The sequence below is a fragment of the Carcharhinus amblyrhynchos genome, unplaced genomic scaffold, assembly GCF_965287045.1.
Source record: "Carcharhinus amblyrhynchos unplaced genomic scaffold, sCarAmb.v2.hapA scaffold_48, whole genome shotgun sequence".
NCBI classification, from domain to species: domain Eukaryota; kingdom Metazoa; phylum Chordata; class Chondrichthyes; order Carcharhiniformes; family Carcharhinidae; genus Carcharhinus; species Carcharhinus amblyrhynchos.
Window position 1 is genome coordinate 84,913 of NW_027649789.1, and position 18,676 is coordinate 103,588.

At 47.2% G+C, this 18,676-nt stretch overlaps 1 long non-coding RNA gene and 1 pseudogene across 1 annotated transcript; both read left to right on the forward strand.

Annotated features, from left to right (window-relative positions):
* Positions 1–823: 823 nt before the first annotated feature.
* On the forward strand, positions 824–17,240 carry LOC145337438 (uncharacterized). The gene is made up of 2 exons (XR_013885353.1): positions 824–1,041; positions 16,996–17,240. It is a non-coding gene; the product is annotated as an uncharacterized LOC145337438 (long non-coding RNA).
* LOC145337441 (U2 spliceosomal RNA) lies at positions 5,384–5,525 on the forward strand (annotated as a pseudogene).
* Positions 17,241–18,676: the final 1,436 nt, after the last annotated feature.

Sequence of the window (18,676 nt, forward strand, 5' to 3'; positions counted from 1 at the left end):
GAGATCTAGAGGTACATGTTCATGCTCCTTGAAAGTGGAATCACAGGTGGACAGAGTGGTGAAGAAGGCATTCAGCATGCTTGGTTTCATTGGTCAGAACATTGAATATAGGAGTTAGAATGTCTTGTTGAAGTTGTACAAGACATTAGTAAGACCACACTTGAAATTCTGCGTGCAATTCTGGTCACCCTATTATAGAAAGGATATTATTAAAGTAGAAAGAGTGCAGAAAAGATTTACTAGGATGCTACCGGGACTTGATGGATTGAGTTATAAGGAGCAGCTGGATAGACTGGAACTTTTTTCTCTGGAGCCTCGGAGGCTGAGGGTTGATCTTATACAGATCTATAAAATAATGAGGGGCACCGATCAGCCAGATAGTCAATATCTTTTCCCAAAGGTAGGGGAGTCTAAAACTCGACGGCATAGGTTTAAGGTGAGAGGGGAGAGATACAAAGTGTCCAGAAGGGCATTTTTTTCCACACAGAGGGTGGTGCGTGTCTGGAACAAGTTGCCAGAGGTAGTAGTAGAAGTGGGTACAATTTTGTCTTTTAAAAAGCATTTAGACAGTTACATGGGTATGATGGGTATAGAGGGATATAGCCAAATGCGGGCAATTGGGATTAGTTTAGGGGTTTAAAAAAAAGGCGGCATGGACAAGTTGGGCCGAAGGGCCTGTTTCCATGCTGTAAACCTCTATGACTCCTATTGAACTCACTGTGTGACAGCAATTAATTACAGATTGTTTGTAACTAACTTTGTTCATAGATCGAAGAGTTTTTAAACTGGCTCAATGATATATTTTTGAAATAGCAACTTCCAGTCGGAGGAACGAGGCAGAGGCAGGGTCGTTCCAGCACAGCAGGAAGCCATTCAACTCATTGAGATGTGATACAAATCTCAAATTACAAAGATCTGATCCAATTACTGAACTGTGATTTACTGAAAGAAAACCAGGAACAACATCACACCTGGTAACAATGAGTTTACAAAGAGAAAACTAGCAGACTCGATGTGGAAACAAAGAATCAGCAGGTCAAGGTAAGAACATAAGAAATAGGAGCAGGAGTGGTGGTTATTTTCCAGGCGTCGCTGGATTCCAGGGAAGTGCCGGAAGATTGGAAAACGGCTAATGTTACGCCGTTGTTTAAGAAGGGTGCCAGGCAAAAGGCGGGGAATTATAGGCCGGTTAGTTTAACGTCTGTGGTAGGTAAAATGTTAGAATCCGTCATTAAGGAGGAAATTGCGAGGCATCTTGAAGGGAATTGCTTGATAGAGCAGACGCAGCACGGTTTCATTAAAGGGAAGTCGTGTCTGACAAATTTACTGGAGTTCTATGAGGATGTGTCTAGGGCGGTGGATAGAGGAGAGCCGGTGGATGTGGTCTTTCTGGATTTTCAGAAGGCGTTTGACAAAGTACCTCACAAGAGGTTATTGCAGAAGGTCCAGGGTCATGGAGTTGGGGGTAGGGTGTTAGCGTGGATAGAGGATTGGTTGTCAAATAGAAGGCAGAGAGTGGGGATCAACGGGTGCTATTCGGATTGGCGAATGGTGACTAGTGGAGTGCCCCAGGGGTCGGTGCTGGGGCCTCAGCTTTTTACCATTTATATAGATGATCTGGAGGAGGGAACCGAGTGTAGGGTGTTGAAATTTGCTGATGACACCAAGATTGGGGGAACGGCAAATTGTGCGGAGGGTGTGGAGAGTCTGCAGAAGGATCTAGATAGGCTGGGCGAATGGGCCAGGAAATGGCAAATGGAATTGAATGTTGGCAAGTGCGAGGTGGTCCACTTTGGTAGGAATAATGGTAGGAAGGACTATTACTTACGTGGCGAAAAACTGCAGCAGGCGACGGTGCAGAGGGACCTCGGGGTCCTTGTGCATGAGTCGCAAAAACCCAGCTTGCAGGTGCAGCAGGTGGTCAGGAAAGCAAATGGGATGCTGGCCTTCATAGCGAGGGGGATTGAATATAAAAGTAGGGAGGTCTTGCTGCAGCTGTATAGGGCATTGGTGAGGCCGCAGCTGGAGTACTGTGCAGTTTTGGGCGCCGCACCTGCGTAAAGATATTTTGGCCTTGGAGGGAGTGCAGAGGAGGTTTACTAGGCTGATACCAGAGTTGAGGGGGTTGAGCTATGAGGAGAGGCTGAATAAACTGGGCTTGTACTCATTAGAGTTTAGAAGAATGAGGGGAGATCTCATTGAGACGTATAAGATGATGAATGGAATGGATAGGATAGAGGTGGAGAGACTCTTCCCGCTCAAAAAAGACAGTAGGACTAGGGGGCACAGCCTCAAGATAAAGGGGGGGCGGTTTAGAACGGAGTTGAGGAGGAACTTCTTCACTCAAAGGGTGGTGAATCTGTGGAATTCTCTGCCCGTTGAAGTGGTGGAGGCTGCCTCACTAAATATTTTTAAGACGCGGGTTGATGGGTTTTTGATAAGAGAGGGGATTAAGGGTTATGGGGAGAGGGCGGGAAAGTGGAACTGAGCCATGACAGATCAACCATGATCTTATTGAATGGCGGGGCAGGCTCGAAGGGCTAGATGGCCTACTCCTGCTCCTATTTCTTATGTTCTTATGTTCTTAGGCCATCTAGCCCCTCGAGCCTGCCCCGCCATTCAATAAGATTATGGCTGATCTGTCGCGTCTCAGTTCCACACTCCCGCCCTCTCCCCATAACCCTTAATTCCCTCGCCTATCAAAAACCTATCAACCTGTATCTTAAAAATATTTAGCGAGGCAGCCTCCACCACTTCAATGGGCAGAGAATTCCAGAGATTCACCACCCTTTGAGTGAAGGAGTTCCTCCTCAACTCCGTTCTAAACCGCTCCCCCCTTTATCTTGAGGCTGTGCCCTCTAGTCCTACTGACCTTTCTGAGCGGGAAGAGCCTCTCCACCTCTATCCTATCCATCCCCTCATTCTTCTAAACTCCAACGAGTACAAGCCCAGTTTATTCAGCGTCTCGTCATAGGTCAACCCCCTCAACTCCGGTATCAGCCTAGTAAACCTCCTCTTCACTCCCTCCAAGGCCAAAATATCCTTGCGTAAGTGCGGCGACCAAAACTGCACACAGTACTCCAGCTGTGGCCTCACCAGTGCCCTGTACAGCTGCAGCAAGACCTCCCTACTTTTATATTCAATCCCCCTCGCTATGAAGATTTGTCTGCTCCTGTACTTATATATTTCTTTATTTTAAAGCATTTTCTCAGTCAGATTATGTTACAAGGATGTTGCAGCTGTTCCCTTTCAAAGTGGTTTTATACAGTGACTGAGCTGGAGCAGTGATGAAGATGATCTGTTTAACAGTGAGGCTCCTAGAATCAGATCACTCCTGTTCCAGATCATCATTTTACAGAGGAATGGAATGAGATGAATCGGAGCGCTCCCACATCCCAGTTCAGACCGGGATGGGCCCTGGACCATCCTCGATATGGGTTTTACCGCAACATTTACTGCATCTTTTGGAGAAGGTTTCAATTTTCGAAATTACAGGGAATTAATTTTAGGACCTCTGATGCCCTCAATATACAGAGTTGAGCTGCACAGTCTGCATCTCCCTGCTCCAACCAATACTCGGGTAATAAACACACGCTCAAAATATCAGATGAACCCTGTGACTTTTTGCAATGTTACAGAAAGAAATTCATTGCATTTACCGAATTGGAAATGATAAACTTTCTAACCAGCCTGAAACTTTGTTTCCAAGTGAATTGGGTGTAGAGATGTCAAACTGGTTCAATTGGTTTCTGTCTCCTGTAAATAGAAACTCTAAAAGATCTCATAACAGCTTTTACCAGAGGGTGAAACTCAGACACAGGTATTATAAACAGGGCCAGCTCAGATGATCGGTGTGATTTCTACTGAGATAACCAGGAATTAGCTGCAGTGCATTAACAAAGGCAGGATATGCACAGTGACCCAGTGTGATTGAGGAATGTAGTTTCTGAATTGATTGTGAAGTATCTCTTTCTCCCTTCCATTTAGATGTGTTGCCTCTCTGGGAGATTACTTTCCTCCTCTCCCAGCAGTGAATCCATCCTTTGCAGCTGTAACTATTATCTAACTGTGAGCTCCCTGCAGTGAATCCATCCTTTGCAGCTGTAGCTATTATCTAACTGTGAGCTCCCTGCAGTGAATCCATCCTTTGCGACTGTAACTATTATCCAACTGTGAGCTCCCTGCAGTGAATCCATCCTTTGCGACTGTAACTATTATCTAACTGTGAGCTCCCTGCAGTAAATCCATCCTTTGTAGCTGTAGCTATTATCTAACTGTGAGCTCCTCACAGTGAATCCATCCTTTGTAGCTGTAGCTACTATCTAACTGTGAGCTCCCTGCAGTGAATCCATCCTTTGTAGCTGTAGCTATTATCTAACTGTGAGCTCCTCACAGTGAATCCATCCTTTGTAGCTGTAGCTATTATCCAACTGTGAGCTCCCTGCAGTGAATCCATCCTTTGTGCTGTAGTTATTATCTAACTGTGAGCTCCCTGCAGTGAATCCATCCTTTGCAGCTGTAGCTATTATCTAACTGTGATCTCCCCGCAGTGAATCCATCCTTTGCAGCTGTAGCTATTATCTAACTGTGAGCTCCCTGCAGTGAATCCATCCTTTGTGCTGTAGTTACTATCTAACTGTGAGCTCCCTGCAGTGAATCCATCCTTTGCAACTGTAACTAATATCTAACTGTGAGCTCCCCGCAGTGAATCCATCCTTTGCAGCTGTAGCTATAATCTAACTGTGAGCTCCCTGCAGTGAATCCATCCTTTGTGCTGTAGCTATTATCTAACTGTGAGCTCCCTGCAGTGAATCCATCCTTTGTGCTGTAGCTATTATCTAACTGTGAGCTCCCTGCAGTGAATCCATCCATTGCAGCTGTAGCTATTATCTATCTGTGAGCTCCCTGCAGTGAATCCATCCTTTGCGGTTCCAGCTATTATCCAATGGTAATCTGAGATGGCAACTGAGAAACAGTTAATTCAACACTGGGACCCTCACAGCTCAACTTGTTTCTATTCTCCGCTATCCGTCTCATTTTGAATAAGAGGTGATGACATTAACCAGGGACAGGAAGCACAGAGTCTCCATAGACAGAGTGACAAGATTGTGGAAGGGGCCTCTTGGGGCACAATGTCAGATAATGCACTTTAGGTTTAAAAGTGACAGGTCTGAATTGAGTAGGACATTAACAACACATGGTCATACTGAGACTGATCCTTGATACAGAAATCAGTAACTGTTGGATTCAGTTTGAATTAGTTTTCACAAGCCACTATAATGAGGTTAGTTGGAGCTCAGTGTGTTCAGCTTTGAATTCCTTTCCAGCCATCCACAATGGCTCCAGGTGGAGCTGTGCTATAATTATTAGGTTAATACTTGAGATCTCTTCTTGGCCTTTTGGCTAAGATCGAGTGTAGTATCAACATACTGTACTTGGCTGAAGTCATTAGGTTACATTTTAGCTTCATTTGAAGCAATTTTCAAAAGCAGCATCTCGGCTTTTTGGCGAAGATGCAAATGAGATTGAGCCTTGGAGGAGATGCAATGCCGACTCCAATCAGCTTGGATCATGTAGATCAGTCGAAGACAGAAGGTGAGAGCCCTGTCTTGTCAGCTTAGATCGGGAATGTCCCAACCTGTTGAGACTCTGAATTGGACTTGATTTGATTGAATTGGATTTAAAAAAATACCTGAGATGAAGGGACTGAGCTGCTGATCAGCTCGTTCAACTGGTTATATTTCTGAGACTAAATCAGCATTTAAATTAATATGCTGCTCCCATTTGTTGATTTACCTCAACTGATAATTCTTTCTCTGTAAGATCCTGTGAATTTCATTCATTAAAATGGTAATAAATCCTATTAAAGGAAAGAAAGCACTTTTCATATTCTGAAGGATTGTGTGGTTAGGAAACAGATACCCATTCAGTAACACACAGCGGGTTACTTGTGGTACCATCAGGATTGAATTGTTAGATCAAACAGTGCGTTAAACTGGAAGGGAATAGTTTGAGCAGCGGTTCAGCACAGACCCCGACATCCTTCAATGGAATTAGATAAATGAATGAAGGAAGAATATGCAGAGTGAGAAAACCTTAACCATGTTCTCATAAAAAGCCAGTGCAGATATCAGCGTGTGTTCACTGAATTTTAAACTATTTTAATATCCATGAAAATAAATAATATCAAGGTGTAGTAATCTTATCAAGGCCAATTTTCCATCTCCAAATACCTATTTATTTGCAGTGGCAGTTGAGTGCCGTTCGACTGCTCTTGAGTGTTAATAGGCCCTGAGTGTACAACTGCTGGCCTGAGTGGAGCCAACTGATTTTCAATTCCCCCCACCACCCTCCAGGGTGATCTCCATCTGTGGCTTGTCGTTGGCAGTGGCCATGCTGTGACTGGTACTGATGCCTGTACTGACACAGGCTCTCTATTCCGGTGATGGTTCAGGTGTTTCCTGATGATCTTGACCTGCACTTGGACTTGGTACAACATGGGCCCTGTATTTTCTGTTATAATCTTGAGGACCCAATGGATGCCATCCTGAAGTTCCTCACGTGGACTGGATCATGGGTCATAAATGCTCTTTCTGTTTGCACAGAATCCTGGTTCTGCATGTGGGTCTTCTGTTGTGGATCCACCCTCCCTGTCAGGTTTGGGAAATGTAATGTTTGTCTTGTTTGAAGACTTCATCCCATTGATATTTCCACTGGGGTGATTCCTGTTGTTTTATGAGAGATTGGCCTGTAGTTGAAGTGAAATTGCACCAGTTTGGTCCCTATGGACACCACAGGTTGCTTCTTAAAGTACAGATTAAAAATCTGCACCATTTGATAATGGGTAATAGGGCACTGTCCTACTGTGTTTGATTCCATTGGAAAGTATGAAGGCCTGAAACTCGATGCTTCTGAAGGCAGTGCAATGGTCAGAGAGCAGGATTTCAGGTAACCTGTGCGTGCTGAAACTTTGTCCTAGGTTCTCAATGGTAGCATGGGAAGTGGTAGAGTACATCTGATGTATCTCCAACCATTTGGAATGTGCTTCATCCACGATCAGGAACATAGAGCCCAAAAAAGGCCCAGTGAAGTCTAACTGGACCGTACCAAGGCCTAATAGACCACTCCCATGGATGTAGGGAGGCTGAGGGGCAGTTTTTGACTCTCCTGGTACAATTCACACTGTTGAACCGAGTCAATAATGTCTGTGTCATGCCCAGGCCACCATATGTAGCTCCAGGTGAGCGTTTCCAGCTCTGAAATCTCGGGGTGCTGCAAAATCTCGGGGTACTGTGAAATCTCCGGGTGTTGCAAAATCTCGAAGTGCTGCGATATCTCGGGGTGCTGCGATATCTCGGGGTGCTGTTGTGTAATTGCATAAATATCCATTATCACTCTGGGTGAGGGACAACTATGTGGAACCCACAGGATGATGCCATACTCAACACTGAATTTGTCTTTCCTTGTCCCAGTAGTGTATCATATTGTCTCAGGGCTGCTCTCTGAGTCACCCACAGAAGATTATGTTTTCAATTCTCAGGGGTTGGGTCTTTATGTGTCCAGTCATGGATACCGGCAAAAACATTGAGGTTAAGGGAACCCATCAAAGTAAGGTCCTATTTGGAGTCGCATAAAAGCTGATGCGTTTCGAGTGGCTAAAAGTAGTGGGCGAGTAGAAGGTTGGGAGAGGTTTGAAAATCAACAAAGATTGACTAAGAAGTTGATAAAGAAAGGAGGGATAGACTATGAAGCTAAACCAGTACCAAATATAAAAAAGGACAGTAAGAGTTTTTATGAATATATAAAGAGGAGGAGGCTGGCTAGAGTGAAAGTTGGACGCTTAGAGGATGAGAGGGGGGATTTAGTGGTGGGGGATGAGGAAATGGCTGAGGCCTTAAATAAGTTTTTTGCCTCGGTCTTCACGGAGGAGGACGCGAATAGTTTGCCGGGTGTTAAAGATGGAAAGATGGTAGGAGTGGAGGGCCTGAATGAGATCATTGTTACTAGAGAGGTAGTGCTTCATCGACTAGCGGGACTGATGGTGGACAAGTCCCCAGGACCGGATGGCATGCATCCCAGGGTTCTGAAGGAAATGGCAGAGGTGATAGTAGATGTCTTAGTGATTATTTACCAAACTTCGCTGGATTCTGGGGAAGTGCCGGAAGATTGGAAAACGGCTAATGTTACACCGCTGTTTAAAAAAGGTAGCAGGCAAAAGGCAGGGAATTATAGGCCGGTTAGTTTAGCATCTGTTGTTGGAAAAATGCTTGAATCCGTCATCAAAGAAGAAATAGCGAGGAACCTTGAGAAGAATTGTTTTATAGAGCAGACGCAGCATGGATTCGTTAAGGGGAAGTCGTGTCTGACAAATTTATTGGAATTCTATGAGGATGTGACTCGTGCGGTAGATGGAGGGGAACCGGTGGATGTGGTGTTTCTCGATTTTCAGAAGGCGTTTGATAAGGTGCCACACAAAAGGTTGCTTCAGAAGGTCAGGAGGCATGGAGATGGGGGTAAGGTGTTAGCGTGGATAGAGGATTGGCTGTCTAATAGGAGGCAGAGAGTTGGTATCAGTGGGTGCCATTCTGATTGGCGGTTGGTGACTAGTGGAGTGCCCCAGGGATCGGTGCTGGGGCCTCAGCTATTTACCATTTATATCGATGATCTGGAGGAGAGGGCTGAGTGTAGGGTGTCGAAATTTGCTGATGACACAAAGATAAGTGGAAAAGCAAATTGTGCGAAGGGTGTGGAAAGTCTGCAGAGGGATCTAAATAGGCTGAGCGAGTGGGCGAGGACCTGGCAGATGGCGTACAATGTTAGCAAGTGTGAGGTTATCCACTTTGGCAGGAATAATAGTAGGAGGGATTACTATTTAAAGGGCGAAAAGCTGCAGCATGCTACGGGGCAGAGGGACCTGGGGGTCCTTGTGCATGAGTCGCAAAAACCCAGTCTGCAGGTGGTCAAGAAGGCGAATGGGATGCTGGCCTTTATAGCGAGGGGGATTGAATATAAAAGCAAGGGGGTCTTGCTGCAACTGTACAGGGTACTGATGAGGCCGCAGCTGGAGTACTGTGTGCAGTTTTGCTCCCCGCACTTGCGCAAGGATATTTTGGCCTTGGAGGGAGTGCAGAGGACGTTCACTAGGCTGATACTGGAGATGAGGGGGTTGGACTATGGACAGAGGCTGAATAGACTGGGTCTATACTCGTTGGAGTTTAGAAGGATGAGGGTGGATCTTATAAGATAATGATGTATATAAGACGTATAAGATAATGAAGGGGATGGATAGGGTAGAGATAGAGAGATTCTTCCCACTCAGAAAGGACAGCAGAACTAGAGGGCACAGCCTCAAGATAAAGGGGGGCGATTTAGAACGGAGTTGAGGAGGAACTTCTTCTCTCAAAGGGTGGTGAATCTCTGGAATTCTCTGCCCGTTGAAGTGGTGGAGGCTGCCTCGCTGAATATATTTAAGACACGGGTGGATAAGTTTTTTGGTAGGCAAGGGAATTAAGGGATATGGGGAGAAAGCAGGAAAGTGGAACTGAGCCACTTCAGATCAGCCATGATCTTATTGAATGGCGGGGCAGGCTCGAGGGTCTAGATGGCCTACTCCTGCTCCTACTTGTTATGTTCTTATGTTCTTATGAGTCAAAATGAATTAGAGGGACAAAAGTTGCCGTTTAACCTCCAGCTGCATTGAGGCAACTCCAGCCCTACCCCTGCCCCCTCCTCCCAGCCCCCAGGCCACCTTTGATATGGTGGGACACTCAGGGCCCAGCAGAGAAGTTCAATTAGGAACAAACCTCCTGTAATCATTCACTAACCCCAGGAAGGAATTCAGTTCTGTGGGGTTCATTGGAGCAAGCGCGACTTGGCCTTCGCTTCCACCAGACGGACACCCTTGCCACCTATTCAATAGCCTGGGTTGTACAGGGCAGTTGTTTAGAAGATACATTTGTCCCTTTTCCTGCATACCTGAACCTTCAAAAGTTGCCGTTGGACCTTTGCCAGGTTGGCGAGGAGCTCATGTTCCGAAGTTCCTGTGTTGCTTGAGTACACTGCCACCTGAGATTGTGGGGCTGGGTCGCCAGGGGACAGGTCTGGGTCAGTGGGGGGGCAGGGGTAGGTCAGCAGGGAGCGGGTCTGGGTAAGCAGGGAGGCGGGGCTGAGTCAGCAGGGGCGGGGCTGGGTCAGTGGGGGGGCAGGGCTGAGTCAGCAGGGGGCGGGGCTGGGTAAGCAGGGAGGCGGGGCTGAGTCAGCAGCGGGTGGAGGTGGGTCAGTGGGGAGGGGGCTGAGTCGGCAGGGGGCGGGGCTGAGTCGGCAGGGGGCGGGGCTGAGTCAGCAGGGGGCGGGGCTGAATTTACAGAGGGCGGGGCTGAGTTGACAGGGGTGGGGCTGAGTCAGCAGGGGGTGGGGCTAAGTCAGCAGGGGGCGGGGCTGAGTCAGCAGGGGGCGGGGCTGAGTCAGCAGGGGGCGGGGCTGAGTCAGCAGGGGCGGGGCTGAGTCAGCAGGGGGTGGGGCTGAGTCAGCAGGGGGTGGGGCTGAGTCATCAGGGGCGGGGCTGAGTCAGCAGGGGGCGGGGCTGAGTCAGCAGGGGGCGGGGCTTTCAGCAGGGGCGGGGCTGTGTCAGCGGCGGGGCAGGGCTGGGTCAGCGGGGGGCAGGGCTGGGTCAGCGGGGGGTAGGGCTGGGTCAGCGGAGGGGGCAGGGCTGGGCCAGCAGGGAGTGGGTCTGGGTCAGCAGGGGGGCAGGGCCGAGTCAGCGGGGAGCGGGGATGGGTCAGCAGGGACAGGGCTGAGTCAGCAGGGGGTCGGTCAGTGGGGAGGCAGAGCTCAGTGGGGGGGGAGGGCTGGGTCAGTGGGGAGAAGGTCTGGGTCAGTGGGGGGGGGCAGGGCTGAGTCATTGGGGTTGGGGCTGAGTCAGTGGGGGGTGGGGCTGAGTCAGTGGGGAGTGGGGCTGAGTCAGTGGGGGGTGGGGCTGAGTCAGAGGGGGGTGGGGCTGAGTCACTGGGGGGTGGGGCTGAGTCAGCGGGGGGTGGGGCTGAGTCAGCGGGGGGGTGGGGCTGAGTCAGCGGGGGGGTGGGGCTGAGTCAGCGGGGGGTGGGGCTGAGTCAGCGGGGGGTGGGGCTGAGTCAGCAGGGAGTGGGACTGGGTCAGCAGAGGGGACAGGGCTGAGTCAGCGGGGAGCGGGGATGGGTCAGCGGGGGGCTGGGGCTGAGTCAGCGGGGCGGGCAGGGCAGGGTCAGCAGGGTGTGGGGCCGGGTCAGCAGGGGGTGGTGCTGGGTCAGTGGGGGCAGGGCTGGGTCAGCAAAGGACGGAGCTGGGTCAGCAGGGTGCCGGGTCACCAGGCGCGGGACTGGGTCAGCAGGGGGAGGGACTTGGTCAGCAGTGGGCGGGGCCAGGTCAGCAGAGGGCGGGGCTGGTCAGCACTAGGTGGGACCCCATCAGCAGAGGGCGGGGCTGGCCAACACTAGGCGGGTCCGTGTCAGCAGAGGGCGGGGCTGGTGTGTGAGATGGGGTTGATGAGCTGACTCACTTTTGCATTTCCACAGCGGAGTAAGGAGAGGACACAGACTGAGTTTGAATTAGTGCACAGCTATAGGGGGCACACAGTGATATAAATAGAGAAAATGCAACAATTTGCATTTGTGTAGCACCTTTACTGTAAATGTTATGCCACCAGTGGCTATGTATAGAAGGGCAGTACTTTCCCATAATATTCTCCAGTTTATTGACAGGGTCCATTGAATTCAACCTGGAAGCCACATGGCAGATTAAAGGAGCATCTCTATTAGGAATCAGTGTAATGAAGATTAACGTTGCCTTGCTGGATTTTATAAGCCGAGATTGAGTCTTGGCTTATATAAACTATGAAGCTGGGCTAGCACTTAATATAAAAAAGGAAAGCAAGAGTTTTTATAAATATAAAGGAAGAGGCTGGCTAGGGTGAACGTTGGACCCTGAGAGGATTAGAGGGGGTCTTAGTGGTAGGGGATGGGGATATGGCTGAGGTCTTGAATAACTTTTTTGTTTCTGTCTTCACGGAGGAGGACGTGAATAGTTTGCCGGGTGTTAGCGATGGAAAGATCGTAGGAGTGGAGGGCCTGAATGACATTATTGTTACTAGAGAGGCGGTGCTCGACAGACTGGAGGTGCTGATTGTGGACAAGTCGCCAGGACCGGATGGAATGCATCCAAGGGTCCTGAAATGAATGGCGGAGGTGACAGTGGATGCCTTGGTGATTATTTTCCAAACGTCGCTGGATTCCGGGGAAGTGCCGGAAGATTGGAAAACGGCTAATGTTACGCCGTTGTTTAAGAAGGGTGGCAGGCAAAAGGCAGGGAATTATAGGCCGGTTAGTTTAACGTCTGTTGCAGGTAAAATGTTAGAATCCGTGATCAAGGAGAAAATAGCGAGGCATCTTGAGGAGAATTGTTTGATAGAGCAGACGCAGCACGGTTTCGTTAAGGGGAAGTCGTGTCTGACAAATTTATTGGAGCTCTATGAGGATATGTCTAGGGCGGTGGATAGAGGAGAGCCGGTGGATGTGGTGTTTCTTGATTTTCAGAAGGCGTTTGACAAGGTGCCTCACAAGAGGTTATTACAGAAGGTCAGGGGGCATGGAGTTGGGGGTAGGGTGTTAGCGTGGATAGAGGACTGGCTGTCAAATAGGAGGCAGAGAGTGGGGGTCAATGGGTGCTATTCGGATTGGCGGATGGTGACTAGTGGAGTGCCCCAGGGGTCGGTGCTGGGGCCTCAGCTATTTACCATTTATATAGATGATCTGGAGGAGGGAACCGAGTGTATGGTGTCGAAATTTGCTGATGACACCAAGATTGGTGGAACGGCAAATTGCGCGGAGGGTGTGGAGAGTCAGCAGAAGGATCTAGATAGGCTGGGTGAATGGGCCAGGAACTGGCAAATGGAATTTAATGTTGGCAAGTGCGAGGTGGTCCACTTTGGTAGGAAGAATGGTAGGAAGGACTATTACTTACGTGGAGAAAAACTGCAGCATGCGACGGTGCAGAGGGACCTCGGGGTCCTTGTGCATGAGTCGCAAAAACCCAGCCTACAGGTGTAGCAGGTGGTCAGGAAGGTGAATGGGATGCTGGCCTTCATAGCAAGGGGGATTGAATATAAAAGTAGGGAGGTCTTGCTGCAGCTGTATAGGGCACTGGTGAGGCCGCAGCTGGAGTACTGTGTGCAGTTTTGGTCGCCGCACTTACGCAAGGATATTTTGGCCTTGGAGGGAGTGCAGAGGAGGTTTACTAGGCTGATACCGGAGTTGAGGGGGTTGAGCTATGAGGAGAGGCTGAATAAACTAGGCTTGTACTCGTTAGAGTTTAGAAGAATGAGGGGAGATCTCATTGAGACGTATAAGATGATGAATGGGATGGATAGGATAGAGGTGGAGAGACTCTTCCTGCTCAGAAAGGACAGTAGGACTAGGGGGCACAGCCTCAAGATAAAGGGGGGGCGGTTTAGAACAGAGTTGAGGAGGAACTTCTTCACTCAAAGGGTGGTGAATCTCTGGAATTCTCTGCCCGTTGAAGTGGTGGAGGCTACCTCGCTAAATATATTTAAGACGCGGGTTGATGGGTTTTTGATAGGCAAGGGGATTAAGGGATATGGGGAGAGGGCGGGAATGTGGAACTGAGCCACAACAGATCAGCCATGATCTTATTGAATGGCGGGGCAGGCTCGAAGGGCTAGATGTCCTACTCCTGCTCCTATTTCTTATGTTCTTATGTTAGGAGGAATGAGGCTGAGCGGATGATTCTACAGAGAGCTGGCATTGCCCCCACGTCTCAAATATCCACCTTCTGTTGCAGAATAACTGAACCATAAGATAAATACAGCAAATGTCCTTTTTTAAATCGGGCATTGCAATTACAATGTGCTCTGATGACAACCTCCCAGTTTCAATTCACCATTTCTGGAACCATCTTTTCATTACAGAAAGAATGAGTGAATTATATGGAGATTGTTCGAATGTGGTGTTTAGATTTACACCCACATCTCCAGACCATTTCCTGATGTTTCTGGATTATTGGCACAGTGACATTACAATGATACTATTGCTGTTGAATGGGAAAACCATTCATGGGAAATATAAAACCAGGAGCAGAGGATACAGTGCAGTTATAGTCTCCCTGAACTGGCCTCTATATCACTCCAGACACTAAACAAAGTTTTTTTTTTGACATTTAATTCTTCTTGGAAACAGCCCAGTGAGCCTTTCAGTTCACAGGAAACTAGCGACAAGCTACGGATGTGTGTCTCACCAGTGAAACAGATCAAATAAACATAAAATACCCATTGAAGATCTGGAAAAAGTAATGATACACAAATTCAGGAAATAATGGGATTATGGAGTGATATTTCCACAGTGTAGGATGATTTCTATCCCAGCGATGGAAGGAAATAGATGAATAATTACAGATGTCTGTACTATAAACAAACAAATGTCTCTGAATCTTTATAATAGGTGTTCTGCAAACAAGAATCAATTCTAGAGGAATTGGTATTTTTAATACAGTGTTTGGTAGATTTATCATAGCCAAGTGAAATATGGTTAAGGGGGAACAATCTAGCTGATTGTATTCAGGTCATTTTTTTACACAACCTTGTTGAATGTCGGCCTGTGAATTGTCTTCACATTCAGTCAATATGAGGCTGGATCCTATCCATCACTCTCAGATCCTCATACCATGTTCACGGCCATCAGACAGGATGGTAACTGGTGGCCGGCCAGTTCCGTGATGCAGGTAAATATATAACAGCTCAAAACGAGCAAAACATGTTGCAACACAAATGGCAAGAATGGAATTGTTGTATTCACGTGGAATGCAGTCTGACCCCCAAAACTGTGACCCAATATTCAGGCACCTTCCACATCTCATTATTACAAGTTCTTAAGACGTGAAAGCCACTTACAAGGCCAACTTTGATGAGCCGTTGCTATATGTCTTTGAAGTCATTCTGTGATTCCATGATGTTCAATGGGCTTTAGATCCAATGTAGATATGGTAAAGATTTGTATTACTATCGTGCTGTTACCATCAAATCGATGAATGGAAGGTCCCTGTGTCCAATGAAATAACCTTGATTTGTAGTCAATATCGTAGCATAGGTAACGTGACAAAGTGTGCGCCGAAATATCTTGGCAACAGCAAGTCCTGATGAACTTTGTTAGTTTTGTGTGCCGTCTTCTGAGCCATTGGCTTCAGGGTGCAAAGGAATTGTTCCAAACTCTTCATCAATGGATGGAGCTGGAATATTTCAAAGGTTACTGTTGGGAGATCAGGGCCATATCAAAGTTGTAGATAATTTATTTTGATGCATCAATGATCTACACTGCGTTCTCTTAAAGGGTGGTGGAAACACATTCATTATTTAAAAAAATCAAAATATGAAAAGCATCAACATGTAGACAATGAAATTGCGCCGGGCCATTGGGGAGCTGGGTGGGGAGTGTGCGCCGTGGGTGGAGGATGTTTGGATACATTTGGATTGTGTTTTTCATGAAAATTTGGAAATACTGTTCTCCAATGACCTCTTGTTCTGCTGAAAGGAGTCAATTTAATCAAAGCACTTTGTTTCTATAAATCAGCTCTGTTCCCTCAGGTTTTGCTTTGGTTATTAATCAAAGGCTTTCCTTGGAGAAATATTGAGTCAATGATTGGACTTATTATCGCTGTCAGTTACTGAACTGACAATATAATTCGCCCAAGTTCTAGCCAATCCGCAGAGGGGGTGTATGATCATTAACTAGATAATGCTTTCTGAAGTGATATAACTCCAGTCCGCTTGCAAAGTAAGGTGACAAACTGAACCGAAGATGATGAAAACACTGCTCTTGGTGCTTGGTGTCATGTCACTGGCCCACAGCAACACCCTGAATAAGAGAGACAATTGGGCTAAAATTGAAGGTAAGTGCTGGAGCAAACTCTCCGTAGCATAGGTGTATTATGAATTCCAATGCAAATGCAATCGCATACCTCTGGTACTGCCTGCTACAAGCTGTACAGCATCACTCGATAATATTATTGTCTTATTTCATCAACCGCTGCAATCCAAACCCAGCCCTTGGTTATCTGTATACACCACAATCCCAATGCACACCTGGCTCTGTAAAGATACACCTTCCAAATAGCTGCGGAAATGTCTTTACCCTCACCAAGTCCTGTTCACGCAAGGACTCCTTATCCACCAAGCTACCTTGGTTCGAGTCCATTTAATTATTTAGCATTCAAAGTCTAATGCTTGTTTTCAAATTAACCATGGCCTCGCCAATTCACTATCTCTGCAATCTTATTCAGTCTAACTGTTCGCCAAGTTCTCTCAACTCCTCCAATTCGGGCCATTAGAGTCCAGCTCATACGAACCAAAGCATCATTTGCTGTGTCGTTAAAACCCCAGTGAAACAGACCAATGAATTATTTCCCTAAAACCTCTTCAGCCTGTCCCCGTTTGATTTGTTCTGAAGTTATGTGAGAAAGCAGGAGGCTTCTGGCCACCTGCCCTGGTATTTGCCAGGTCGGGGAACGAGTGAATTAATGTGACAATTCTCATCAAAAATCACCGTGGTGAATTGTATTCGGTTTCAACACTAATTGTTTGTTTTGTGACTAAGATGTGGAAAATTCTCATGTGCTGGAAGTTGCAAAAGTTTTCCACTTGTGGTCTAGAGTTAAAATCTAGGTGCTATCGGAATCACAGTGCCGTGAAGGAATTAGGAGGAATGTCTTTGACCAGACAGTGGCGAGAATATTCAATCTCCTACCCAAGAGGAGGGTTTCAGATGACTTGATGTCATTTAAGGTGAATCTGGATAAGGACGTGAGTCAGAAATGTAATTTTATGTCACTGTGTTCCTCAGTACTTCACCTTGAGTGTGATATTGACAGGTATAATGTGGGGATATTTCAAAGATCGCCACCTTCACTCCACCCCTAGAATTATTGACCAAATCAGTGCTTCTTGCTTGATTACAGGTGATAAATTCGGATGCACCTCCATTGGTGGTTCTTGCTACGTAGATTTCTGCGAACTGGAAACGATTGAGATACCCCACCTTTGTTTCTCGGGCTACCGTTGCTGCATCCGATTACAAGATAAACCGAACTATGGGCCTGGCTGAGGCTACAGAACGTTGTGACTCATGATTTCTCTGATCAGGCAGACTCCCTCACACCAGCTGTCTCAGTCCTGCCATGAAATAAATTTGCATTAATCACTGCTTCTTGTCTGTCTCTTATTTCTTATTTGAAGGTGTTGTGTCATCACATTGACTGGGTGGGAGGGAAGGCCACAAATGCCAATCATCCATTTCGTCCAACGTGGCATCAGTCACGGTATCGGGCTTTTCCGCAAGTGTCCCATAATTGTCCATTAATATCATTGTGTAGATCATGTCCCACTCTCAAAACAGATTTATAAGCTGTAGGAGCACATCTTCGTGCAGTCAGAAAGTTCTAGCCGGAGGACATCCCAGTAGCCAGTCTCCATCATGTCTCATTGCATCAGGGCAACCAAAATCTCTGTAACCTCAGCAGCTCATCACCTCCTGTCATCCCTCATCTAATGACTCAATAATCTCCTCTGTTGATCCACAACAGGGAAAAGCACCGAAACTCGGACAAATATCGAAAATTACTCTGGAAAGGGGTTAGCAATGTCGATCATGTAGAATGAACGGGATCACCAATATTGAACGACCTGACTGAGCCTCAGGCGATATATTTGAATGACTGGGTATTTGCTGAGGGAAGCATGACAAGCGACTTGACATCCATTTCATAAATATAAAGATATAAGAACATCAGAATTAGGAGCAGGAGTAGGCGATCTGGCCCCTCGAACCTGCTCCGCCATTCAATAAGATCATACCTGAACTTTCTGTGGACTCAGCTCCACTTACCCACCAGCTCACCATAATCATTGATTTCCTTTACAAGTTACATTTAGCGGAACAAGAGGGCACAGCCTCAAAAGGAGGGGTGGCGAGGGGGAGAGGGGTGGGCGGTGGGGATAGGGGTGCGTGCAGCTTAGAACAGAGTTGAGGAGGAACTTCTTCACTCAGAGGGTGGTGAGTCTCTGGAATTCTCTGCCCATTGAAGTGGTGGAGGCAACATTGTTCAATCTTTTCAATTCACGGGTAGATAGGTTTCTGATAGTTCACGGAATTAAAGGTTTCGAGGATCAGGCAGGAAAGTGGAACTGATCCACTTCAGATCAGCCATGATCTTATTGAATGGTGAGGCAGGCTTGAAAGGCGAGACGGCCTATTCCTGCTCCTATTTCTTATGTTCTTTTGTTCTTAAGAGCCGGTTACTGCTGTTTGTTGATGGAGCTGGTTGATGCTGTTTGCTGATGGAGCTGGTTGATGTTGTTTGTTGATGGAGCTGGTTGATGTTGTTTCCTGATGGAGCTGGTTGATGCTGTTTGTTGATGGAGCTGGTTGATGTTGTTTGTTGATGGAGCTGGTTGATGCTGTTTGTTGATGGTGCTGGTTGATGCTGTGTGCTGATGGAGCTGGTTGATGTTGTTTGTTGATGGAGCTGGTTGATGTTGTTTGCTGATGGTGCTGGTTGATGCTGTTTGTTGATGGAGCTGGTTGATGCTGTTTGTTGATGGAGCTGGTTGATGTTGTTTGTTCATGGAGCTGGTTGATGC